This window comes from Dioscorea cayenensis, unplaced genomic scaffold (genome assembly GCF_009730915.1).
Source record: "Dioscorea cayenensis subsp. rotundata cultivar TDr96_F1 unplaced genomic scaffold, TDr96_F1_v2_PseudoChromosome.rev07_lg8_w22 25.fasta BLBR01002077.1, whole genome shotgun sequence".
Taxonomy (NCBI): domain Eukaryota; kingdom Viridiplantae; phylum Streptophyta; class Magnoliopsida; order Dioscoreales; family Dioscoreaceae; genus Dioscorea; species Dioscorea cayenensis.
In genome coordinates this window covers 1030-28722 of record NW_024088468.1, presented here as the reverse complement: position 1 = coordinate 28722, position 27693 = coordinate 1030, and the positions used below count along the sequence as shown (strand labels likewise).

At 38.8% G+C, this 27693-nt stretch overlaps 1 long non-coding RNA gene, 2 other non-coding genes and 1 pseudogene across 3 annotated transcripts; 3 read left to right on the top strand and 1 right to left on the bottom strand.

Moving 5' to 3' along the window:
* The first annotated feature begins 404 nt into the window (after positions 1-404).
* On the top strand, positions 405-512 carry LOC120257386. The gene has a single exon (XR_005535665.1). It is a non-coding gene; the product is annotated as a small nucleolar RNA R71 (small nucleolar RNA).
* Positions 513-8601: 8089 nt separating this feature from the next.
* Positions 8602-8707, top strand: LOC120257385. Its single transcript, XR_005535664.1, has one exon. It is a non-coding gene; the product is annotated as a small nucleolar RNA R71 (small nucleolar RNA).
* Positions 8708-11159: 2452 nt separating this feature from the next.
* On the bottom strand, positions 11160-13365 carry LOC120257382. Its single transcript, XR_005535663.1, has 3 exons — positions 13226-13365; positions 12665-12736; positions 11160-11185 (listed from the first exon to the last, which is right to left on the bottom strand). It is a non-coding gene; the product is annotated as an uncharacterized LOC120257382 (long non-coding RNA).
* Positions 13366-26571: 13206 nt separating this feature from the next.
* Positions 26572-27406, top strand: LOC120257381 (annotated as a pseudogene).
* Positions 27407-27693: the final 287 nt, after the last annotated feature.

Sequence of the window (27693 nt, the reverse complement as noted above, 5' to 3'; positions counted from 1 at the left end):
TTCCCTTGTACTCTTCCCGACTACCCACAAAAATCAACTTGTTCAATTGGGGCTGAAGTGGTAATTGAGATAGGACAATCTGATGGCATGTGTGCACCCCTCACAACCATCACAACTTGTGATTGAGGCTACCTTCGGGCGAAGTCAACATATCCAACTTCTTGCTTAGTGCCTCGACTTGGGTCGCTAAGGATGTAATCGCGATCAATTTCATGGAGTCCGCCACCTTCTTCCTTTTCCCTTGCATTCCATTGGTAGCTATTCAATCCCATTTCCTCAATTAGTTGTCGGGCTTGCTCGGGGGTTTTGTTTCCCATTGTCCCTCCCCACAAGCGGCATCAAGGAGTTGCTTGGTACTCGAGTTCAACCCATTGTAAAATGATTGAATAACCATCCACTCGGGGAACCCGTGTTGTGGACACTTCCAGAAAAAGGTCTTTGAAACGCTCCCAAGTTTCAAATAAAGATTCAAGCTCTATCCTGAACAAACGAAGATATTTCATTGCGAAGCTTTTGCCGATTTCCTGGGGAAAATACCTTTGCGAGGAAAGCCTCAACCATCTCGTCCCCACGTCTGTGATAGAAGCTCGTGGTAGTGAATGAAGCCATTGCTTGGCTCTTCCCTTCAATGAAAAAAAGGGAATGCTCTCAATCGGATTGCATCATCCGAGACTCCATTGATCTTCAACATATCACAAACTTCGAGGAAATTCTCAATATGACTATTTGGGTCTTCATCAGCTAACCCATTGAACTGCAAGGGCATCGTTGAACCATTTGAATAAAAACCCCGGCTTTAACTCAAAAATTTTGGGCAGCTACCGTGGCCTAACAATGCTTGATTGTGTCCCTACGAATTGTAGGCCTAGCAAAAATCTGATAATGTCCTTTTGTTGCCCTTCTTGTTCAGCCATATTTTCCGATCTTCGATATCTATTTCAGCTTGGAGAGTCCTCGTTCTTGTACAGGTTCCTTGCCCCTTCTACGAAATCTTCGCTCAATTTCAGGGTCCTCTTCAACCAACGTCGAAGGGTTCCCTCGGGTCATAACCCCGAAGTTGAAATCAATAAAAAAAGAAACAATGAGAACGGCCGAAAAGAAAGAAATATGAAATAGAAAAACAAATAAAAATGTGAATGACTAAAGTAATCAAGTCCTAGTGTTCCTAATATCCCGTTCCCCGGCAACGGCGCCAAAAACTTGACACGTCCGATTATGCGTGCGTAAACCGCAAGTGTACGAGTGTCGAGTAATAATTACCCGTGAGTCGGGTAGTCGAATCCACAAGGAACGGAAGTACTAGTAATAACCACTTCTCAATTATCTAGTCGGAATCAATTAAGATAATGGAGTGAACTAATTGCAAGCAAAGCAAAACAAGTATGCAAGAAATAAAATAGAAGAGTCTCAATCACTAAGGATGAGGTATTCGGGCAATGATCCCCCTAAGATCTTCTTTAACGCTCAAGATTCACTAAATGCTCATAGAATCGAGTCTAATGAGTCGAGGTAGTCCAACGACAGCCAATTCTTGTCTCCAAGCAAAAGGCACTAGTCCCCTCACGAGGTCCCGTGGAGAAATCGAGCAATCTCAACACTTCACACCCCATATGACCGCAATATGCTCTAAGGAAACCTAAGAGTGAAACCGATTCCTAAATGTAGATCCAACCCCTAATTCCCGGCGAAGGATCCTAACTCCCCTACAAGGTCCCGGGCGGAGAAATCGAGCAATCTCACGCCTCACACCGAATATGGTTGCAAAGAGAATATGGAATACTGGAGATAGGAAACACTCAATCGAAAGGGAAAGGGGACATTCCTCCATCTCAAGGCTCACCCTCTCAACCCTCTTTAATCTTGGAACTCCAACTCTAATGGAAACTTCACACATTAAAGTATTAAATCATGCAATGTAATCAACCACAAGGATTAACAACACTAGCAAGCAATTAAATCACAAGATTAAAAACTCAAGACAACTCGGATTAACTAGAAACATTAAGAGAATCAATCCAAAAAAATATAAATCTTAGGGTTCACATGCCCAAATACCTACTAGGGTTTAGCCCTCCATGGGCCTAGTTACAAAACAATAATCAATACAATGAAAAGCAATAAAACCCATAGAGAAAACCCTCGACTGCGTATGGATTGGCCTTGATTGGTAGTTCTACGCCTTGAAGGATTCCTCTCCGAAGCTAGGTTGCCAATGGCTCCCCAAAAATGCTATGACGTCGAAGGAATCTATCAAAGTTGGTGAAGAACTCCCTATCAATTGGCGAAGACCTTCTCCTCAAACCCCAGCCGCTCTCTCTCTCAATGTCTATGCTCAAAGCTCCGCAAAAAGTCCCTTTAGAATCGGCCAAAAGGTGTATTTATAGCCTCAAAACGCTCGTCACGCGTGCCCCCACGCGCCCGCTGCGGATATTCCACGCGCCCGCTGGGTCGCAGGAATTCCCACGCGGCCGCGCAGAATTTCCGCGCGGGGCGCGTGAACGCATTCGCCACAGCTGATTCCGCTACATGCTGATTCCGCTACAGCATTCCGCTACATGTATTCCTCGCCGCACAACGATGAACATTCTCCTCTTAAGGCCACACGATCGGGCACACGATCATATGGTAGGCTATCCGGCTTTTCCTTCATCAATGCTGCCTTGAAAGGTCTTGAAATCTTTACAAGGAGGAGGGATGTGGAGACATGGCTGCCTTTTGTGCCCTTCCATTAATAACTTGGCTTTGCAAAAAAACTATGGAAGTTGGCACACATCTCCTCATACATGAACCCCTCTTGTATCTTCCAACTTGATTTGTACAAGAACTCCCAATATTATGCCATAATAGCCTATCTTCGCTCCCATTTGAAATCCCAATGCCTTCACAACCTACATGCATAAAAGAACACCCAATACACGAAATGAGCCATAAACCATATAAAATATGATGCTCAATGTATGTAAAACAAGCATAAAAACATGTTCACTCAAGCACTTATCAAACTCCCCCACACTTAAGCCTTTGCTTGCCCTCAAGCAAAATTAAACATTAAACTCATGGGAATAAAAGAGAGGTGATTGGCTTTAGGTTCACCAAGAAGGTACAAGAATGAAATTCTAAAGTTATGGAGAAAATAAAACACTAGACAAAAATAATCAATGCTCTAGCAAACAATCCAATCAAAAATGAATATGATAAAATCCGAATGCGTGTGTGTGTGAAAAACTCAACTCATGTCAACACTATGTCCACTACCAAGTTCTTATTAAAACGGGACTTATTTATGAACAAAAAGAATAGGTAGTAGCTTCACACAATCCTCTAAGGTAGCCCTTTCCCAAGATGCCTCCCGGGTGGCTTTCACACTTTTGAGGTGGTAGCTCTTTCTACCAAGGGTGGTAGCTTTCACACATCCCATGAGATAGCTCTTTCTCTCATTAGGGCATAACAAGTATCCGACTTGTGAGAGTAGCTACATACATCATGGGTGGTAGCTCTTTCCACACCCTATGTACAAACAACAAACAATTTCCAAAATTTTTATAAATAAAAACTAGCATACTAAAGTCCCAAACATAATGAACTAGAGTCTTCATAGGTCTAATGAGTGAGAGAAGTGCACAAAGAGCAATCGGACAAAAAAATATTCAATGAAATTGGATGAAAAACTAGAGCATGATAAAATCCATGTTTATAACCTCCAAAAAACTAAGAATTAAACTCTTAACCCTAAGGTGAACCTTCATTGGCAACAAGAGCATGCTCATGAAAAACACAAGTAAAAGGTCATGTATAAGGTGAACCCTCCCCCACACTTAAGATGTACATTGTCCTCAATGTACGCATGCAAGCACAATAAAAAATAATAACAATGGAAGCATAATGTGTTTGGGAATGCAATTAAAACAATACTCCCCCGAACTCCCTCATTAATCGGGTTGGTGAAGCCTAACTCATGGGTGTATGTGTTCATCGGGTTAGTGAAGCTCACACCACTCATGTGATAAAGCACATGATCGTGTCTCATGACTAAAACATCAACAACATCACTCTCAAGGCCATCCGCACGGAATACAAGGGGTTCAAAGAAAGCTCAATAAAAATAGAAAAAGGGAATACGAGTGCAAACAAATAACAAAAACGAAAGCATAAAGATAACTCTCGTAGGTGAAACCTTTCTGAGCACAAAAGTTCACAAACTAAAGATAAAAACACATAAAAAAACATAAAATGAAAACAAAAATAAAAAGTCTCATGAATGTGACGCCTGCCGCCGAGATCCTGGAGTCGGGTGCCGGTGCCGGTGCGGATGCTCGGGTACGTAGCGTATGAGACCTCCTCGCCGAGAGTCTCGTCGAATACGATCAAGTCGCCTCGAATCCGCACTGGTTCTCCAAGATAGTAGCAACGGCAGCCTCGAGTCGAGCCAGCGCCGTGGTACTCGAGAAGTAGATGACTCGGATCGCTGGATGCTATCGGTGCCGCCTCGTGATCCTAGGCTCGGCCGCAGATGGTGCCTCTGCTGGGCCTCAAGAGGTCCCTCGTCGTCCCTCGTGAGGACGACTCCACTAGTGCGTATCCACCGAGCCCTCAGACGCCCTCACAATGCCCATCAAACGGAGAGTAACCAAAACCCAATGGTATTGGGCCATCGACCTCTCCTCGCCCCGACCGAACGGATCGCACTCCATCTTGAACATAAGACGAGTGATATAGGGTCCCGCGAACAATGCTCCCAACCGTAGTACTCACTCGATGGCGAAAGTAGTCGGGCGACCACAAATCCTAGGTGGAGAGGGACTCCATGGACCATGGAATGGAGGTACAAAAGATCCGTCTCCCGCGAAGTGAACCAAGACTCATCTCCCCGACCACATCGACCGGGCCGAGAACTCGCATGAATGTACCTGCAGCCGGTCGAGTGAGGCAAAGAGGCCTTCGATCGGCCTCGAGAATATTGACGGTCACGCCGATAAATCATGGAAAAACCCCGCCCGCAGTGATACCATGAGGGTAGTCGGTGAGGAGTCAGTGTACTGACAAGATGCAAGATAGTCCTCGATCAGAGTAACCCAAGATAAATCGAGAATCGGGTCGAGACATCCCATGCGGCTCGACCAAAGGCTCGAAACATGATGGCATCCTCCGTGTCAAAACCGGTATCAACTCGCATCACGATCAAGGAAAAACGAGGCAAGAACCTCCAAGGTGGTATCTCGTCCCCGACGGGCTCCTCGAATATCAAGTAATCGGTCCCCAACCTCCCACACTAACTAGCTCTCTAACCTCGCCAAGCAAGACCAATATCCTCTAGTGCGTCCCAACAATAAATCGCGATCGCCCAATCTTGAGATTCTGAGACGCCGAACCGCTGTCGATGAACGGGTCGAAATTCCACCATCGGTGGTGGAGTCGGCTCCCCCGTCATGGCGAGGACGCTTTCGAGCCAATCTCTTGGTCCGAGGTGCCATATCTCGTGAAGAAAAACATGTAAAAACATCAATCGGCATGTATACAAGTAAACAGGGGCACGCTGCCGAGGGGCAACGAGGCGGAGAGAAAATCAGGGCGCCGTAGCCGTCTGCACCACGCTGGCGCGGCATGCAGGAGCACGCCACTGCGCGTGCGCGGTTCCGTCCTCGGCCGAGGGGTCGGCACCGCGTGCAAGCCACGCGGCGCGCAGTGCGCGGGCCGGGCACGGCACGCGCACGCTGCGCTGGGCCAGCCGCTACGCGCGCTGGGTCGGCCATGGCGCGCGCCAGCTGCAGCGCGCTGCCCAAGGGCCGGGCGCGGGCGCGGGCCGCGCGCTGGGCGCGCGGCAGGGAGCTACGCGGGCGCTGCGGCCCAGCCCACGCCGCCGCTGGGTCTCGCTGGCTGCTGCCAGCCCCACGCCGGGCGCTGCGAGCAGCCACGCGCTGGGCGCCCGACTCCAGCCAATTTCGCCGGAGTTGGGCTCCTACGCCTCACATAATTCATCCTCAAGCATTCATTAGGTGTCTAACATGATTTCCTATGAAATATAGCATACAAATACCATGAAAAACTCCATGAAAATGACCTTGAAAAAACATGGAAAGGGTGGGATAAAATGAGAGCTTACCGGAGCAAATTGGAGAAGAAAAATCGGTGCAAACTCCGCAAATCGCTTCTAATCCCCAAGGAATTGAAAAACAAATGGTTTTTAGAGATCAAAACTTGAGTTTTATAGGAGTGAAAAAAATTGGAAGATGAAAAGGGTTCTTTAAAAATGGAAGATGATGAATAGTGCCCCTTCACATTCTTATAGGCACATGGGGGTGTGGATTTGCCACTCCCCGCTGCAGGTATCGTAGTACACCCACCGCTGGGAAAGTTCCACGCCGCTGGGACTCGCAATTTCTCGCAGTACCCACTAAGGGCCCAAAAACTCCAAATTGACACCAATTGTTCAACATTTAACATTGGAAACACCCTAAACCATGTCATACACATGAAAAATAATGCATATCACCGAAAAATTTCATGAAAACACCAGCAAACAACAAAAATTGATTAAGGCACACACTCATGAAATTATTACTGCAGGAATTAAATTTCAAGTTTAAAAAAAAACTAACTAAAAACTTGGGTTGCCTCCCAAGAAGCGCTTGTTTAACGTCACTAAGCTTGACGTACCTCTCCTTACCTTATGGAGGGTCATAAAGATGGAAAACCTCTTTATTAGCATCTTGCACACACGATGGACAGAATTTCTGCATATTCAAGGAAAAACTCTTAACCAAGTTACCGAATGAGGGCATGTCGCGCTCTCCCTGTGTGTACTTGTCTCCTATTGTGTGGGAGCGCTTCCGGCGACGATGTCTCGACCTCTTGACTCGGCTAAAAATCTGTTCTATGAATCCTCCTTGTGGTTGCTCCTTGAGGACTTGTTCCGTACAAATTTTTAATTGTGCCTCTTCCATGTCCGGCCATTCCTCATATGGATCCGGATGTAACAATTCCTGCAAGTATTCATTAGAAATCTCGTCATTGACATCAATAAAATAACAAGAATCATCAAAGTCAAGAGAGTGCTTCATTGCTTCGGCAAGGCGATATGTGATCTTGTCCTCTCCAATACGCAACGTCATCTCTCCTCCATCCATGTCGATGAGTGCCTTGGAAGTGCGTAGGAACGGTCTCCCCAGAATTAATGGCACCTCCGCATCTTCATCAACATCTAACACAACAAAATCTGCAGGAAAAATATACTTGTCAACCTTTACTAAAACATCTTCGATTATACCTCTAGGATGACGAACGGAACGATCGGCCAGCTGCAAAGTCATGCGGGTCGGACGTGGCTCTCCCAAACCCAATTTCCGAAATAATGCGTATGGCATAACATTAATACTAGCTCCCGAATCGGCCAAAGCTTTTTCTTCCCCCAAACCTCCGATTGCACATGGTATGATGAAACACCCCGGATCTTTCATTTTGTTTGGCAAGTTTTTCTGAAGCATTGCCGAACACTTACCTTCTAATACCACAGCCACACTTTCCTCCATCTTCCTCTTGTTGGTTAAGAGGTCCTTCAAAAACTTTGCATAGCGAGGCATTTGAGACAATGCCTCTACAAACGGAATGTTTATGTGTAGTTGTTTGAATAGATCCAGAAATTTCCTGTTTTGCTCATCAACTTGGTCTTTCTTCAAACGCGCTGGATAGGGAATTCTTGGGGAAAATGAAGGGGAAGGCACAGCTGGCCCCTTTTCCTTGTCTTGCACCCTATCCCTTGGCTGTTCTTGTGGATTCTCAGCAGTCTTCCCAGTGGGGGTTTTGGCTTGAAGAATTTCAGAATTATTCTCAGCCGCACCCTTTTCTTGGAGCCCTCGACCACTTCTCAAGGTGATCGCTTTCACTTGCTCTCTTGGGTTAGTCTCAGTGTTACTCGGCAAGCTTCCAATAGGTCTCTCCGCTAATGATTTTGCTATTTGCCCAACTTGATTCTCCAAATTATGTAAAGAAGCAGTGTGATTACGGAGTGTTGCCTCTATGTTTTGGAACCTTGTGTCAGTTGATTGAATAAACTTCGACAAAACCCTTTCCAATTCTGAAACTCTTTCCGGAATCGAAGGTGTTTGCTGAAATCCAGGTGGGGCAACGGCCTTTTGCTGCCCTTGATTTCCCCAGGAGAGATTTGGGTGGCTTCTCCACCCTTGGTTGTAAGTATTGCTGTAGGGGTTCCCTTGTACTCTTCCCGAATTACCCACAAAATCAACTTGTTCAATTGGGGCTGAAGTGGTAATTGAGATAGGACAATCTGATGGCATGTGTGCACCCCCACAACCATCACAACTTGTGATTGAGGCTACCTTCGATGAAGTCAACATATCCAACTTCTTGCTTAGTGCCTCGACTTGGGCTGCTAAGGATGTAACCGCATCAATTTCATGGAGTCCGGCCACCTTCTTCCTTTCCCTTGCATTCCATTGGTAGCTATTCAATCCCATTTCCTCAATTAGTTGTCGGGCTTGCTCGGGGGTTTTGTTTCCCATTGTCCCTCCCGCGGCGGCATCAAGGAGTTGCTTGGTACTCGAGTTCAACCCATTGTAAAATGATTGAATAACCATCCACTCGGGGAACCCGTGTTGTGGACACTTCCGCAAAAGGTCTTTGAAACGCTCCCAAGTTTCAAATAAAGATTCAAGCTCTATCTGAACAAACGAAGATATTTCATTGCGAAGCTTTGCCGATTTCCCCGGGGGAAAATACCTTGCGAGGAAAGCCTCAACCATCTCGTCCCACGTTGTGATAGAAGCTCGTGGTAGTGAATGAAGCCATTGCTTGGCTCTTCCCTTCAATGAAAAAGGGAATGCTCTCAATCGGATTGCATCATCCGAGACTCCATTGATCTTCAACATATCACAAACTTCGAGGAAATTCTCAATATGACTATTTGGGTCTTCATCGGCTAACCCATTGAACTGCATGCGATCTGTTGAACCATTTGAATAAAAACCCGGCTTTTAACTCAAAAATTTTTGGGCAGCTACCGGTGGCCTAACAATGCTTGATTGTGTCCCACGAATTGTAGGCCTAGCAAAAATCTGATAATGTCCTTTGTTGCCCTTCTTGTTCAGCCCATATTTTTCCCGATCTTTCGATATCTATTTCAGCTTGGAGAGTCCTGTTCTTGCATGAGTTCCTTGCCCCTTCTACGAAATCTTCGTTCAATTTCGAGGGTCCTCTTCAACCAATGTCGAAGGGTTCCCTCGGGTCATAACCTGAAGTTGAAATCAATAAAAAGAAACAATGAGAACGGGCGAAAAGAAAAGAAATATGAAATAGAAAAAAACAAATAAAAAAATGTGAATGACTAAAGTAATCAAGTCCTAGTGTTCCTAATATCCCTGCTCCCGCAACGGCGCCAAAAAAACTTGACACGTCCGAATATGCGTGCGTGAATCGCAAGTGTACGAGTGTCGAAGTAATAATTACCCGGTGAGTCGGGTAGTCGAATCCACAAGGAACGGAAGTACTAGTAATAACCACTTCTCAATTATCTAGTCGGAATCAATTAAGATAATGGAGTGAACTAATTGCAAGCAAAGCAAACAAGTATGCAAGAAATAAAATAGAAGAGTCTCAATCACTAAGGATGAGGTATTCAGGGCAATGATCCCCCTAAGATCTTCTTTAACGCTCAAGATTCACTAAATGCTCATAGAATCGAGTCTAATGAGTCGAGGTAGTCCAACGATAGCCAATTCTTGTCTCCAAGCAAAAGGCACTAGTCCCCTACGAGGTCCCGGTGGAGAAATCGAGCAATCTCAACACTTCACACCCCATATGACCGCAATATGCTCTAAGGAAACCTAAGAGTGAAACCGATTCCTAAATGTAGATCCAACCCTAATTCCCCGGCGAAGGATCCTAACCCCCTACAAGGTCCCGGGCGGAGAAATCGAGCAATCTCACGCCTCACATCGAATATGGTTGCAAAGAGAATATGGAATACGGAGATAGGAAACACTCAATCGAAAGGGAAAGGGGACATTCCTCCATCTCAAGGCTCACCCTCTCAACCCTCTTTAATCTTGGAACTCCAACTCTAATGGAAACTTCACACATTAAAGTATTAAATCATGCAATGTAATCAACCACAAGGATTAACAACACTAGCAAGCAATTAAATCACAAGATTAAAACTCAAGACAACTCGGATTAACTAGAAACATTAAGAGAATCAATCCAAAAAAATATAAATCTTAGGGTTCACATGCCCAAATACCTACTAGGGTTTAGCCCTCCATGGGCCTAGTTACAAAAACAATAATCAATACAATGAAAAGCAATAAAACCCATAGAGAAAACCCCTCGAATTGCATGCGGATTGGCCTTGATTGGTAGTTCTACGCCTTGAAGGATTCCTCTCGAAGCTAGGTTGCCAATGGCTCCCCAAAAATGCTATGACGTCGAAGGAATCTATCAAAGTTGGTGAAGAACTCCCTATCAATTGGCGAAGACCTTCTCCTCAAACCCCTAGCCGTCTCTCTCTCAATGTCTATGCTCAAAGCTCCGCAAAAGTCCCTTTAGAATCGGCCAAAAGGTGTATTTATAGCCTCAAAACGCTGCCTGCTCACGTGCCCCCCACGCACCGCGTGGAATTTCAGCGGGCGCGTGAGCGATGAATTCGCTACAGTGATTCCGCTACAGTGATTCCGCTACAGTAATTCCGCTACAGTATTCCTGCTGCACAACGATGAACATTCTCCTCTTAAGGCCACACGATCGGGCACACGATCATATGGTAGGCTATCCGGCTTTTCCTTCATCAATGCGTCTTGAAAGGTCTTGAAATCTTTACAAGGAGGAGGGATGTGGAGACATGGCTGCCTTTGTGCCCTTCCATTAATAACTTGGCTTTGCAAAAAAACTATGGAAGTTGGCACACATCTCCTCATACATGAACCCCTCTTGTATCTTCCAACTTGATTTGTACAAGAACTCCCAATATTATGCCATAATAGCCTATCTTCGCTCCCATTTGAAATCCCAATGCCTTCACAACCTACATGCATAAAAGAACACCCAATACACGAAATGAGCCATAAACCATATAAAATATGATGCTCAATGTATGTAAAACAAGCATAAAAACATGTTCACTCAAGCACTTATCATCGGGCCTTAGCCCGCCGTCACCATCCAAACCAACATATAGCTGTAGCAATAATACAATCTGAATCACTCATGTCACAGGGTTCTTATCCAGGACAAGCATTCACATATTGGGAATAAACATTATTTCCACAAATCCAAAGCCAAAGCATAGCAATGCATATAAACTATCAAAAAGTATTCCAATCCCGATGTGCCAATACATTCAAAAACATTTCTGTCCAAATGCCAAGAATAACACAATAATATGCGAAGCTCTGAAGCATTGCTTTAGACAATAAAACCAGCCAATATTAAACGCATTATAATATCCACAATCTAGAAGCACATGCCATTCAGAAATAAAAACCCTTTTGTTTTTTTATAATCATAAATATCAAAAGCATGCTTATACAAGTGAAAGGTTTTACAAACCATTTCTAAAAATAAATACCAATAAGGTAGAAAGGAAACATTAAGTTTGAAATACAAATAAAAAATCGTCAGAACAAACATGGCTTTTGGTCTAGTTAAATCTCAAGTTACTTAGGATCATTCCAGCTTTCTCTTTCTTCAACTCACTAATTTTTCCTCAAAGTACAAGATTAATCCCCAAGGTCCAGTCAATCACAACCTCTAAATACTTTACAAGTCATGAAAATATGTTCATCTCATCACCTATAATCTCACGTGCCAATATATATTGATTAAATCCTTCTTTACGCATCATCAGTATTTACTTTCACAAGTCTTTACTATTCAACCATTTCTTATACTCAACAAGGTCTTAGATTCTTATCATAGTGCCATTACCTCAACATTAATATTTGCTTCATCTATAATAATCCCATTGTCAAAATACTCACAAGTTCACTATCTCCTCTTAGGAGTACTAAATCAAACTATTATTAGAAATTCACAAGAATATTCAGTTTTTGCAATTCAACACTTGTCATATATATAACTCAAGCTATTCATCATCAACATTCTAAAGAAATTCCATTTAAAATAATAATCATAATCATTGACATCCACCCGATATATATATATATATACCACAATATGATCAACTATAATTAAGCACTCTACAGTATACTTACAAGAACAAATTTCATCAATTTCAACATAAGTGTAATTATATACCTTAGCATTCAAGGTTTCATCAGGTTCCATGTACCATATTGATCACATTATGCCTCAAAACTTTAGAAATTATACATCACTAGGGAGATTAAATCATCCATTGAATATACATAATTAATTTCACTTATAACACATAAGCTTAATGAACTCATTGTAATAATCAACAATTTCCATTCATCCACCAAACATGTATGTCCTTAGTAAGCGCTCTCATGATTTTTCAGAGAGTAAACCACAAGTCATTCCAAATAAAACATAGTTTCTAGCGGTCATCTATACTTTCTTCTCATCCATGAAATAGTGATTTAAAACATGATAAAGCCATGGAAATCATTTCAGAAAACAATTAAAATATTTTCGATATTCAATTATAATTGTGCATTCAACATAACCCACTCACAAGACATGTTGCCTCGCATGGAGACGCGCACACTGATTGGCGGTTTCCTTCCCTTTGGAGGTGCTTCGCCACCTAGATACAAGCAGGGAATCCAAATACTAATGAACACAAGCATGATAGCTAAAAGAAAATGCATGCAAATGCATTTATACATGTCTAATACGAAACCTTAGGGTTTTAGGGCAAAACATTGTCATTTTGGACCCAAACGACCTCGGGATGAAGTAAACCTAGTTCCAATAAGTTCAATGAATGAAAAGCTTCAATTTGGATCAAAGAAATACAATAAAAGGCCAAAGTTTTCTGGTGCTACAGTAACGTCGGAATTCTACAGTAAAACCCGAACCTTACAAATGGTTTTCTCTCATTTTACAACATCAAACAATGAAATTTTGCCACAATTCTCATGAATAACAATTGACAACATCAAGGGCTTCATTTTAAGCCCAAAAACTCCCACAAATCTTGGAAAATCTAAGGTTTTGGTCTAGGTTTCTAAACAATGAATACAATGAAAATACGGAAGAAATACATGGTAAAAACTTGGATAAAGGCTCTTACCTTACTCAAGAGGATGTGGGGAATAAATTTTTGGTGTTGGTTCGCCGGAATTGGTCGCCGGAAATAGTTAGGGATTTTTAAGGGTTCGGTCGGCATGGAGAAACAAAGAAGGAGAAGGAAAGAAGAAGGAAGAGAAAAGATTTTGATTTTAACTCTCGGTCTGCTACAGTGTTGGGCTGCTACAGTGTCATTTTTGCTACAGTATCGGGGTGCTACAGTGCCGGGCAGAATCAACAGTGCTGGGCTGCAAAAACTACAGGAACAGGCTGGTTTAACTATAGTAATGGGCTGCTACAATGTTTTTATTCTTTTCTAAATTACTCTATTGCCCCTCTGACACAAGAATGGAAACAAAATCCAAATGACCGAATTGGCCCCTAAATTTGGACTGGGTACAACAGCAATTGTTGCCAAACTAATTTTATTTCCCTGATGAATTGATATGTTGCTTGTTGGTTTTTTGTACTTGGATTTGTTTGATTTGCATGAATTAAGTTAGAATGAAATAATTTGGACATGGAATTCATTTTAACGGAGCGTATCTTCTCTTCTTTTTTTTAGCTGCTTATTTTGGATTTGGGATTTATTTTACCTTGAGCTAGATTTATCTTTCCTCTTGAGTTTTTAAAATGATTGTCCTATGGTTTCTGCCAAGGATGAAGCAATGAAGGTCATGAACATGGTTATATGCATATATATATATATATATATATTGATATCTGAGTAGCAGGCCAATGGTCGAACAATGAAATCAAACAATCCACATAGCATGCCAAGAATGCCACCCCTACTCGATGGACTAAAATAATGGAATATAACCATAAATGGATTTTTTTTAATTGTAACTACTTCACACCTCTACCTTTTTGTGCAACCTGACATTCATTAATGTAATTTTGAGTAGCTTTTAATTTTTTTTTATCCCAACACTTCACCAATTTATACTTTTAGAGCCAGTTTGGAAGAGGCGGTTTTAGAAAAACTGGATCCATAGTTGATGTCCCAAATTATATCAATCTTTTAGAGCCGGTTTAAATCAACCGCATGTAAATCATATCCAATTTTTAATTAACTTTGAAAATTCTCTCTCTCGAGTAGAAGCTCAGGAGGGCTAAGGCCTTCACGTCGCTGCCTTCATGGGAGCCACAGAGGCGCCGATCGTTACAGGATCTGGCAACAAGAAGCGCTACCAAGGCGACTCGCCCAGCAGGTCTCGTGACCAATGAAAGCTCGCGCACGCGTCTGGCTCGAATCCTTCGACTCTGCGGAGAGCACGGCTGGAGTTCTCACCGTCCTGGCCGCAAGGCCAAGATCAATGTGCCCCAAACTCTATGTTAGTGCCAATGTCTCTAATCGCTTTTTCCCTAATGATTTTGCCCTAATTGCGATCAATGTGTCCCATCTCCTCATATACCCAGACACCCGAGAACTCCTCCATCGCCTCAGTCTGAACCGCAAGCATGGAAAGCTCTTGGTTGCTCGAGGAACAACCAATGCTTGAACCCCCTCCCCTGAGCTCGCCTCTAGCCGATCTTGTTGTTTCTCTTAATTGCTGGTGAGTCTCTTGTTGTGGAATTTATAGGCATGATCTGATTTGGTGTTGATTGTTACCGATCTTATTCATTTTTCAACTTTTTTTTTCTTAATATTGAGTGAGGCATTGCAATTGTTGCCAAACTAATTTGATTGGCCTGATGAATTGATATGTTGCTTGTTGGTTTTTTGTACTTGGATTTGTTTGATTTGCATGAATTAAGTTAGAATGAAATAATTTGGACATGGAATTCATTTTAACGGAGCGTATCTTTCTCTTCTTTTTTTTTGCTGCTTATTTTGGATTTGGGATTTATTTTACCTTGAGCTAGTTTTATCTTTCCTCTTGAGTTTTTAAAATGATTGTCCTATGGTTTCTGCTAAGGATGAAGCAATGAAGGTCATGAACATGGTTATATGCATATATATATATTGATCAATTGATGGATTAAATATATATGTCATTCTATATTATCATAAAGGAGATGCTGGATGTGGATCCTAGGGAGCCTGAGATGAAAAAATTGATGAGAGAGTACAATGACTTCACAAAAGGAGGTGTTGTTTTTCCCTTTGAACATACTGGATCTAAAAGGCTTTGAAGGTAGACGTGTATATATATATATATATGCATGTATGTATGTATATCAATTTGACTATAATTATGTAAAACTTGGTAGTTTTCTTTCTACCAAGTACATCATTAGGGGTTTAGTTTGTTTTAATAATTTAATTTGTTAGTTGAAACCCATGCTCTTGATGTCCATGCCTCTTATGCAATTGGAATTATTTTGATCATATGTGATAAGAGGATTTATTTATGGATTCACATAAATTTTCTTGAAATACGCTAAATGCTAAATCATGCAAATATATGAAAAAAGTTCATTCATGTTGGTAGGAATTTAATCTATTGACATTTTTTTTTCATATGATAATACTGGTTTGTGGGATTTGAGTGAAAGCAATGATCATGTAATGTAATATCTAAGGGTCAATGGATGAATGATTGTGAAGCATCAGTTCATTTACATATGAAACAAACATTTGGTGTTGTTAATGGTTTTTCAAGGAGCAAGAACATCAATGGATCTTCAAAGACAAAAGTATATAGAATGGAGGATTGTAGATCCAGAGAATTACTAATTTCCTTGTTGCGTAATCAAGAAGAGTAGTTTTGGAACCATGGGATCTTACAGCTTACTTGATTTTTCAAATAATTGACAATCGCTTTACTAAGTACAATAATTCTGGAGATTGCTATCTAATTTGCTCTAAGAATGAGAGCCCACTTGTGCCAGCTCTCGATTAATGGTATTTCTCCAGTTCGAAGTCTTGCTTTTTTGGAAAATTTATCCAATAATAAAGTGCTTAGTTGTACCTATTGTGTTCTATTTGCAATTGATAATTTTCAAGGTAATGATGATGATGGAATACTCAGGTAACTTGCATAATTGTAGATTTGCAAATGGTTTCCTTTCTTGATTTGTGCGATAATGCTTTCAAAGTGTTTTTTTTCTTCTAGAATAAATTGTGATGATCATATTGTGCCTCATTGGAGTGGTGAACCAGGCCTGTTTGCTTCATATGATGCCTACGGCAAGTCACCACAAGACACATTAATTAATGATGTTGGAAGAAACATGCATAGCATGGGTGTAACTGAGCTGGTTCTTTTGGGAAAAGAAGAAACCGGCTTCTTCTTTTGGAATGATTAAAGTTTGGTGATGCAAGAGTGTTTTCCTGATGTAAATAATGATTGTGTTTTCCCACCTAATCAAATTTTGCGAGTTGATGGACATTATAAAGACTTAGATATGATGTTCAGGTTGCCCTGACATTATCATTATGTGGATTATCTAATTATTTTATTTTTAATCTTTGGGACTAATGTTTTCATTGATACTCTTGTCAGAAATAGTCCCATGTTTGAGCAACAAAGCTCTGCGGCTGTGGATAGTTTTCTTTCATCATCACTAATGGTTTATATAGTTTGACAATGACACATTTCTTTATTTGGCAATCATGTTTCCATGTATCTTTTGACTTTTTGTTTGCTTATGCTTTAACTTGCAACTACTATCTTGGAAATTTTAACACTAGCAGAGAAACATGATGGCGTTTCATTATTGCAGAGCACCTCTGTACAATTAGAAAGAGAAATTCTCTCTTCTAGTAAGATGTAAGAAAACCATCCATTTGAATTTGATAAATTTGGTAAATTCAGTAGATTCTTGACCAGTTTATATATAATTCATTCTACTATCAATAGTTATTAACAAATTAAGCTAATATTTGATGGAACTGGTTTTGCTTTTGTTCTCTTATCCATTCTGGCGCATAGGAGTAGACAGTTCATTTTTCTCTGACTTATACTCTGCCATTTATGCATGATTGAGCTTAATGATTAGATATAACTAGAAGAATAGTGATGAATATGTAGTTGGAATTAATAATAATGAAATTAAAGGGAACAAGCCTATTAAGATTATCTTCCATTCTTATTAGATAAGTTTACGTGCTTCCTCTCTAACTTTTATCAATGCTATCCACTTGTCATATCTTCTATCTATATATGAATCATCCCAAGCCCATGTATGTGCCATTTCTCCTGAGGTAAATATTTCCCCAATATAAATTCAAAATGTAATATAAGAATTAATTTGCATTTGAGATCATGATAGTCAAGGATTTTTGGATTTGTTTTTGTTTAATGTTTTTATTATGGAAAATCATGATTATTTTCCTCTTTGTGGTCATTCTGACAACACACTTTGTCATCGTTTCATTCCTTTCATATAGATGAAAAGGCTTCAAAATGTGAATTTGGAAGCAATTGTGTACTTCAATTTAAACTATGAATACTCATCGCTCCTTTGACTTCGTAAGTTAATCTCCTAATGATGCGTTTTCCTTTTGTAAATAAATTATTTTTGATATTGTGATTGCATCCTTTTTGCTTGATCTTTACTTTGAATGGATTCTACATGACTTGAGTTCTAAATATGTGAAACATATATGTTAGCATTTAAAGCAGCAAATCCAGATGCTGTTTTTGAGGATTTTATTTGATGGCATTCACTGGTGACCGGAGGTGAAGAAATCGAAGAGCAGATCCACTAGTAACAAGGGAAGACCACCCGAGGCGATGCAAGTCCCGACCTCCTCGAGGGAAAGCTTTGAAAGGATGTGCGAACATGGGAACTCATGGCGGAAGTGCGAATTACTCTCCGGCTTTGCCGGCTTCCGGGCAGAAGCCTATTTTTGATCCAATTAGAGAAGGGGAGAAGGTACTTCAACTGCCCAATCATGTTTCATGTTACTTCTCATTGCATTTTAGACTAATGCTTTAGTAATTTTTCTTTTCATGTTTTAGAAAATGACTTTTGAAAACCATGATGCTACACTTCCAATGGTCACTTACAAAAATGCATTTAAACTTGGAGGGCATATGATAGCCCTAGAGTAACCCTTCAGTAATGTTTTTCATGTTTTAGAAAATAATTTCCCGATTTGGGAGAACATGATGTGTTAGTTTTTCAATATAGCCCTAGTATAAAATCTGCAGTTATTTGGAGTTAAACAAAGTATCATCTATTGTATGTAGGATGAGTTTCATGATTGCTTAAATGCACTTCTTATGGTCTTTCACTCATGTAGATTTGTGTGTGTTCTATCTCTTTTGGCATAAATTTGATGCACTATAAATTTGATGTGAAAAATGTAGCAAAAAGAAATTCATGTATTCACATTGAAATCCTATTTTCTTGTTCATTTTGTCTAGATCTAGAGTATCTAAGTTTGGCCCATTGCATCTTGCTTGGCGTTGTCATGTGTAAAGGAATGTTTTTGTATCTGCATTGAGAGCTCATCGGTGGAACAACTCAATGTGAGTTGCAGAAGTGCAATGTCTGGCACTTGTTATATCCCAAAACATGCATCATGTTAGAGACCTGTCTTGTTAGTCTTTCGAGAATCCAACTCATTATTATCATAAATCATATGTTTAAGTGCCCATTGATCTAAGTGGTATAGACCATAAATTTTAAGAGCAAATGCGAGTGACATGTTCTACATTATTGCTAGTGGAGAGAGTTATGGACCAAAAATAACAACTATTGTCTTTTAGTATATATATAAAAATAACATTGACTATATTGTTGTTGCTTGTGGTGCTATCCTAATTGAAAAACTCCATTTTTTTACTAAAAAGGTTAATCATATTTATATTGTCTATTCCTGTACTTGTTATATTTTTACTTTTTCTCCGCTCCTAGTAGACATGTTCTAATTTCTAATCTATGTTATCATTTCTATTAACTTTGTAGTTTATTCTTTTTAGCACATGTGCCTGTACTTATCTCTTTTCCAATAATTCATATAGTGTTGATGTATAGATGCCATGTAACCATTTTTCAAAAATCTACATTTATCAGATACAAGTTTCTTCATTTTTGAATGAATGCGAAGTAAGTTTATTTATGAAAATTTATTCTGACTTCTTATGAAGAACAAAGTTTATGAAAATCTCTGCTGGTCTTTTTGTATTATATATGTTGATACATTTTTGTTTTGTGAATTGGAATCTACAAATGATATCCACTTTCTTAAATGCATGTATCTACAATGTTCAATGCAATTGACATATAAAATTAGTGCAAACTGGTTGGCTGAACTATTCAAATTTATAGATAAATGTTTTGATTTTTGAATCTTCAGTTGCTTTATGAACATTAAAATCTATCTGTAATACTATTGTGGGAGGTATCTCGCTGCTTGAATCGGGTGATTAAGATGGACATTTGTTTTTGAGCTATGAGCATCCGATTTTGAAATTATGTGAAAACTATACCCCTTTTTCTTTTCTTTCTTTTCTTTCTTTTTTTTTTGCAAAAACAATTAATCTTATTTGATTTTTGTTGGTCTTTATTGTTTTGCAATTGAAAAATTGAGCATGTTTAGGTCAACTGACAGTTTGTGCTACGTAATTTTGCTACGCATTGAATTGCTACAAATGACTGCTCAAAAATACTCCCTTGAATCCATCACTTTTTCATCGAGGCCGCATGCATGGGGCACACATCCATGCGGTAGATCGCGTTGCATCTTCAGCACAAATGTCACATTGATGAAGGTCTTGCTAGTAATGCACATGTCGGAACATCATGAGTGTGACTGACTTCTATGCCTCTCTAATTTGCATGTTCACTCGGAGCACAATGAAGGTTGGCACACACTCTATGTCTTCGAGAACAACATGTTTCTTCACGTTAGTTCACTCCAAGATTTCACTCGAGGTACATCCACGATCCACTTTGGTTTTCTTTCCTCCATAATTGTGTCCACAACCCTACATGCACAAAAAGAACACAAATACACATGTATATGTGATAAAACTCGAGGAAAAATAATGCTCAATGTAAGAAAAGAATACTTCATATTACTAGTACACAAGCACTTATCAATTATGCATCATGATGTGTTTCATAATTCATATTTAGGTTGTTTAATTGATTGATCATGCCTTGTTGATATTGATATTGAAAATCCATATTCTTGCTTTTCTATCAATAATGTATTATGCGAGTTCACTTAGATTGTTGTCATGCAAATTGTTTTATCCTTATTTGAAAATGTTTAATTGATTCATCATGCCTTGTTGATATTGATACTTAAATCCATGTTGTTGTTTTTAGCAACAGTGTATTATGTGGTTTTCATCATGCAGTTCACTTAGCTTGTTGTTTCACAGTTGTTTTTATCCTTATTTTAGAATGTGATGAATTCCATCGTACCTTGTTGATATTGATCTTTGAGATCCATGTTGTTGTTTTTATCGCGATTGTGATTATCTGAGTTCACTGAGCATTGTTATCGCGGAGTGTCGCCTCATATTTTAGAATGTTTAATTGATTCATCATGCCTTGTTGGTAATGATACTGAGAATCTAATCCTGCGCTTTGATACACACAATGCGCTAGATGTTTTCTGCTTCATTAGAATTTAAATATATCCTTGGAGGTTGTGAATACTACACACGTATTGAGGGCGATTCAAAGTCTAGAAAAGCAAATGTGGTACCCAAAAGTGGTGGAGAAATTTGAGTTGACATGACTTTTTGATCCCATTGTTGGTTGAACAAGCCAAGGGCTTAAAGCATGATGAGGTCCTTCTCAAAAGAGTATAGCGTTTCTCTCGCTGCAGAGTGTTGTAATCTGGAAAATTTGGAACTAACTTTACTACGAGGGAATGTTGAGAACACATTATAGGACTTTGAAGGCCGCGATATGTTGAGATAAAGTGAGGGACTTGAGGCGCTGGTTTTGGAACCCGATGAGACAAAGAGACAATCACTTTTGACTCCATTGTTTCCTCGGCTTTCGATTAGAGGTTTTGTATCATAACTAGGCTGTGGGTTGTCTAATGACTGCTAGTTGATGATCTTTTCCCACCTGTTGATGTTTCATGCTGAGGCACATCCAGGCTGTAGAGGCCGTCTCGTTAACAAACCCATTGTTAGGGAGTATGAAGGGCTTAGGATATGTTGTGGCGAGGACAGCGCATAGCAGGTTCATATCTCTTGCAGTCTGATTTCGTACCATTGATTTTTATGCTAAAAATCCAATAGGAGAGTGAGGATGCTAGCAATGATAATGATAATTTTGAATCACCTATTGACAATGTTAATAGTGATGGAGATGAGTGGGAACTACTGCCACCCATCAGCTAGTGAGTCCTGTGACATCATCCACACTATAGAGTCGACATTATAGGTAAACCCTGAGCGCAATTGCATGATGGTTGAACTTGTTAGTGTAGTTGGAGAAATGGATGTTGTTAGCCCAAACCCCTACACATTGGTCGGAGACACTGTATTCAAAGATGACGGAGGTAGATGGATACAATAGGCATGTTCTTGAGAATGTGATTATCTTGAGACCGTGAGAATGAGGGGAGAAGGTTTCAGCGTCAAAGGATGGATGTCTCGCCAAACGCTTGGATTTAGAAGCATCCTATCCACTTCGTGTGAACATAGTCATGTGCCATTGAGTTTTGCTACATGGATGTCTAATTACGGATTCACTTATATTTGTTTTCATTTGCTTTATACGTTATACGCATTTCACATTCATCATTTTAAACTACGCATGATCTACAACCTTGCATGCATGCTATTGAACTTTGATGATACTTTTGTGGGCGGACATGGGTCTTATCCAGCATAGGACATAGCTCTGCTCCATCTCGTATCATCCTGTTTTACACTTTACTACTTGTGCATGTTATGCTCTGACAGCATGCAAATTGAAAATTGATGAGTTATGTATGCTTTTGTCTTTGTCTTTTTGCATGTATCGCTGTTTATGACTGCCTCATGATGTGTCACAACATGCTAAATATATTTGCTTTGTAAATCATAATTATATTTCAGCTGTCTTTCATACCAAAGTGTATATGGTAATCACATTTATGTGTGATTATTTTATTTTTATCTCTTGGGTTATGGTTTATGTTTGGCTAATTAGTGTGTTTTGTTTTGTGCATTTGTTGTTTTATTTGCATACAGGTATAGGTATAGTTTTGATGGCAATAAGCGATGAAAGCCGAAAAACGCGAAACAAAGCACTAAAGACGTTGTCCCCAATGAGAAAGTAATAATGTTCTTTTCCGCTCTTGGGTTATTTCAATGCTTTGGCCGCGGATCTGTGCACGACCGTCTTAAAAGAGCCATTAGCACTGTGTTGTGCGAGATGGTAATGGGTGGTGATTATGGTGGGAAAATAGAGCAATACTAGCGCCATTTGCAGCACTCGTAAGTACTGCATACTAGTCCACGCGCAACCTATTGGAATGCACTTTTGAAAATAAAACCATATTATTTGCACCGAGTTTTATCGAGCATCAACGTCAATATATCACGTTACTTCTTAGTTTGCAGTTTTCCTTTTTATCCCCTTGTTTTATTTTCCATATTGTCTGCTAGTGGACATAAAAATGGCAATGAAGAATTGCTGGTACATGGGTTTATATCGCACCCGGAACTGAGCCATTTTTGAGATGCACCTTAGCGAGCAGCAGGGAGAACTTTTGTTCGAGAACAAGACATGGGAGACTTGAAGACCTCAAGGGCTTAGGAGAAATTTGATAAGTGCAATGCGGACGAAATCTTCTCCAACGGGGTTAATTTGTACCTTATGGTTTCATAGGTGCGAGGTGTTTTTGGCATACGGGCTACCTACATGAAACTATTAGCAGAACACCAGTCTCATGAGTTTTGTAAGCAATTGTATACAGTTGTAAGAACAATAAGTTTATGTATTATTAATTTGGTCGCAACCTATCTTGTGCGAACTATTTTTATATTTGTATACATGAGGGTTTGCATTTCGGATGTTGTAACAAATCCTTAGTATGTCAATACTTTAGACGGGATTCTAGCGGCATATTAAATTTTATCTTTCTGTAATATAATAATGTGAACAGATGTGTAAGATGTTTAAAAATTTACTTAGGAAACTCACAATTATGTTAACATATTACATAAGATGTAAAAGAAATTTACTTAGGAAACTTGTAATTATTTGTAAAGCTTCAAATTAGATCACAATGTCAACACATAATCTAATAATACATGCTTAAGCTATATTTAATTAAAAAGCAAAATCCAAACTCATTAGCGATTACGGAGGGCCAAAGTTTCACTAGTGGCCCTCGTGTTTCGCCCCGTGGCATGCGCTATGGCCACAAATGTTTCTTTTGTAACATTGTGGTCACAAAAAGCCAATCTGCAGTTTATGATGATGGCCTTGGCTGATTTACATACGTGTGCTTTTGCACAAATGTTCGTCGTTATATGATGAGGTTTCCTACATGGATCATGTTTTGGCGTACGTCATCGCATTATATTACATCGATCTTATTTGGAGAATAGTTAAGTAGTCGAGCAATTTCAAAAAAAAAAAACATTTACGTAGCCATCGGCTAACGGAGGAAATAGTTTGTAGCCATAGTTACCAATTTTGTTACATAGCCATAGCGTTATAATGATGAAATATTTATGGCCGCGATGCTACCCGATACCAGAACAAATCCAAAGCAAAGTGCTATGAAGGAACAAGAGAAAGAGATAGGGGTGAAATATAATTTTGAGGTAATTCACTCTGGAAGGACTAAGATTATCATTACAGGAAATTTGAAAATTAAGTAAAAGGCAGGTTGACTTTTTAAGGGTCTAGATGGTTATGTGAAACTTTGAAGGAAGATTTTGTGTTATTTTATTTTAATTAAAAATAAAGGATAAAGGATATAAATGCATACTCGTTGATATTGATATTTTAATCCATCATTTGTTTCCTTCAAGCAAAACTCCACGAAAAGTACTTTCTCCTCGGTTTGTTTCCTTTAATTACTTTCTCTAATTTCCATTAAAACTATAGCAGTTTCAATTTGGAAAAGAGAGAAAATGAAAATTATATGATTATTTGGAGATGTGAGTGGTTTGAGGTGAGAATGATATGAGAATAGAATAATGGTATTTAATGGATCTGATTCTTGAGTTGAAGAGAATGATACATATATCTAAACTTTCACCTATTTCAATTATTTTACATAGTAAAGTAATCTTTTAAAGTCTAAATTTGGTACATCAACATGGGTGATATGTAGAAAATTATTGAAAACCTACATTTGGGTTTATCTAGTTCGGAAATAACTTACGTCCATTTCTAATCCTTACTAATTGGTTCAAAATACATTTTAAACTAAAAGCTTGTTACTTCGAATTTATTAGCGGATAAAGTAGTCTATTCAAAATTTAGAAATGGATTTTTGCAACAAAACTTATTCATTTATAAATTTAGAAAGGCACAAATGGAATAGAACTTACCATTCCAAAATATGTTTACTTTAAATTTCCAAATTAAATATTTCTATTTCAATTCTATTTTTCAAGTTTAGAAATAGATTTAAAAGTGATATATTTTAGATAAATCTAATTCAAATTCTAGAATGAATCTCTAATTTGTTTCTTCTTCATGTGAGAATATTCTAACTTATTATAAAACTATTTCTAACATCTCCCATCCATGCAACTTTGATCCACGTTGCTTCTTTTCTTTCCACTTTTCTCAAAATTTTCCATTTTAATTTGTCACTTTTAAATGAGCTCTAATCATACTTTACTTTACGGGTTATTTGTTCGCATATAGGTTGTCAGAGACACACTTTATCCTAAATATTGTTAGAAGTAAAATCCGACCACTATATTGCACACACATAAATATTAATATAAACATATAAGGAAACATAAAAAAAAAAAATAAATATATTTTAAGTAAAAATATATAAGCCGGTATATATTTTGAGGAGCAATTATTACAATAAAATATATATTATGATACTAACAACACGTAGCTCTTGCCATTGATGCTTGTAGTTATTCAGTTATATTTATGTGAAAAAAGCTTGTTATTAATAAGAAATAAGTTTTTATTGAGAAATTTCAATGTTTATGGTACTACTACTATATCAAAAGTTTAAATTTAATCAGTATTTAGGATAAGTTTTTGATATTTTAAAACTTGTTTCTCATTTTATTAATATACTATTACTTTAGTAGACAAAATTGCAATACTAAGATATTAGGTGTGATATTTGCAATTTCATGCTTTTGAGGTTGAAACTTTTATATTGATTATATAATGTAACTGACTATGAACTTATTAACTAGGTTACCAACCTCATCCAACTGTTTTTGTTTTTATCTGTGCATTTTATTGAAAGGGATCAAATAAATAAACAAATAAAATGGATAATATCTTTATCAAGAAAATTTTTTTTTCTGTTTTTTAATTTAATTTGATTATCTTATTTTTGATTTTAATGGTTGAATTGATTTGAACATCATTATATTCTTAATTAAATTCAATATTTTTTGGCGGGATTACTGCGTGTTAGGAGATTAATAACTTGTTTTGTTGTGGTATTTAATTTTAAGAGGATCTTGTGTTGTTAGAGACATTTAATTGATTAATTTATTACAATTTGTTTTGTTTGTAATGTTTTTAGTTTTGGACCTATAAAATTATATTCAACAGGTTTGAATCTTGTAGGCACGTGGGCCAAACACCACCGTCCTATACTGCTGATCCATTCATTAACCGGGTTGGGATTTGAAATTATAAAAGATAGTATGTTATTGGCATACAAGCATAATGATGTGTATAAAATTTCAAAAATTTCATTTTGAGAAATAATATTATGTTATGCTCACATATTTCAGCATGGGCTTGTCACTTATGAACCTTCTCTTCGCCAACCTCAGGCTAAAACGAAGTTGACTCTCGTGTGGGGACTCTTTGTATATTCATACTGATGAGCTTCTCTTGTCTTCAGTCAGTACAGCATGACTTACTTTGCATGGTTCAGTAAACACTAATGTCCCAGCCAGCAAATTAATTTATTCTAATAAAATAACAATTACTTCTTACAGCACACACTAGTTCCAAGTGCTATGACATGGTCTCTTGTTTGTCGATGGAGACCAATTCCACCAGTCAAAACATTTCCATAAAAGACAAGAATTTATATGCTAATTAATAAACTACAAATTAATCAAACTAAGCCCCACTATTGACCTTCATCGCTTGACTTAATTAAATTATGAAGTCCTGAGCCTCACTTTGCTGACCCATGTTTAGCAACAGCATATAAATATAGACCACCCTCCACTGCCTGCCCTCACCACCAAAGGGTGCAATCATTCCAGAAGAAGCAAGAAGAAGCTAGCTTATTGCTTGATAAAACAATTAGAAATGGCGTTCATGATGTCTGACGAGGTTACTAGGGACCTTTATTGCCCCATTGTAGTATACTGACACACTCAGGCCTCTACATTGTTTTGGATGGTAAAAGCTCATGGACCTTCACCGTCTCTGCGAGGCGAAGAGGATGTTAAGAACATAGTCTCAAGATTACTGTCGTCAAGGTGTGCTCATCCAACAAGCATTCCAGATCGCGATCTCCTTTCCTTGTTCACGGTTTGTGATCTATCAATAATTTGTGTGTCTTATAACTAATACAGAGTGAAACCCTATATTATGTGTACTTACGATTTAAAAATTTTAATGCAGATCATTATGGCGATGACGGTGGAACAGTGAAGGCACAGCCTAGTTTATTAGTGATGGTGTTGCAGTTCTTGGTGGCAATGGTTGTAATTGTGGATACATGGCAATATTTCCTTTGCTGAATACGGCCATCTCAATAAGTTCTTGTACAAACATGTACACTCCAAGCACCACACTCTTGGTTCTGCATGCCTTTGGAGCTTTATTGCAACCATCCATTGGAAGACCTTCTCTTGATACAGTTGGTGGTGCGCTCTCTTTGCTGTCTCCGGCATGACTTTCCCCGGACTGGAATCTTCTTTTTCTCTTTTGCTACCATTAAGACCGTAGATGACCATTGGACTGTGGCTCCTGGAATATCCTACATGTGGTGTTCTTTAGTAATAACAGTGCTTCATGATGTTCATCCGCAGCTTTGGCAGCAAGTATAACTTCTCTCAGCCTTTCTTTATGTGGGATAAGATTCTTTGGAACATACATGCCTTATTCATTGAGAGACAAGAAAGGAAGGTGGATTTGAGGCTATTAACAAGACCATGAAGGATTAGAGAAAGAACAATTGATTATTCTTTCTTGTGTTTATTGTATGATTTTTTTTTTTTAATTTCCATACAATATTTAATTTACTTCAATAATAGCTGAAAAGTGTATAATTAAATTTTTTAATCGTGTTGCTTACATATGTAAAATCTTTCATTGCTTTAATCTCTTGAAATGGTTTCTGCTACAGTGTTGAATGGCTAAAATTTAGTAGTTTTCATTTTTAAATAAAAAATAGATAATTTTCAGCAGAAATCCAAATCATTA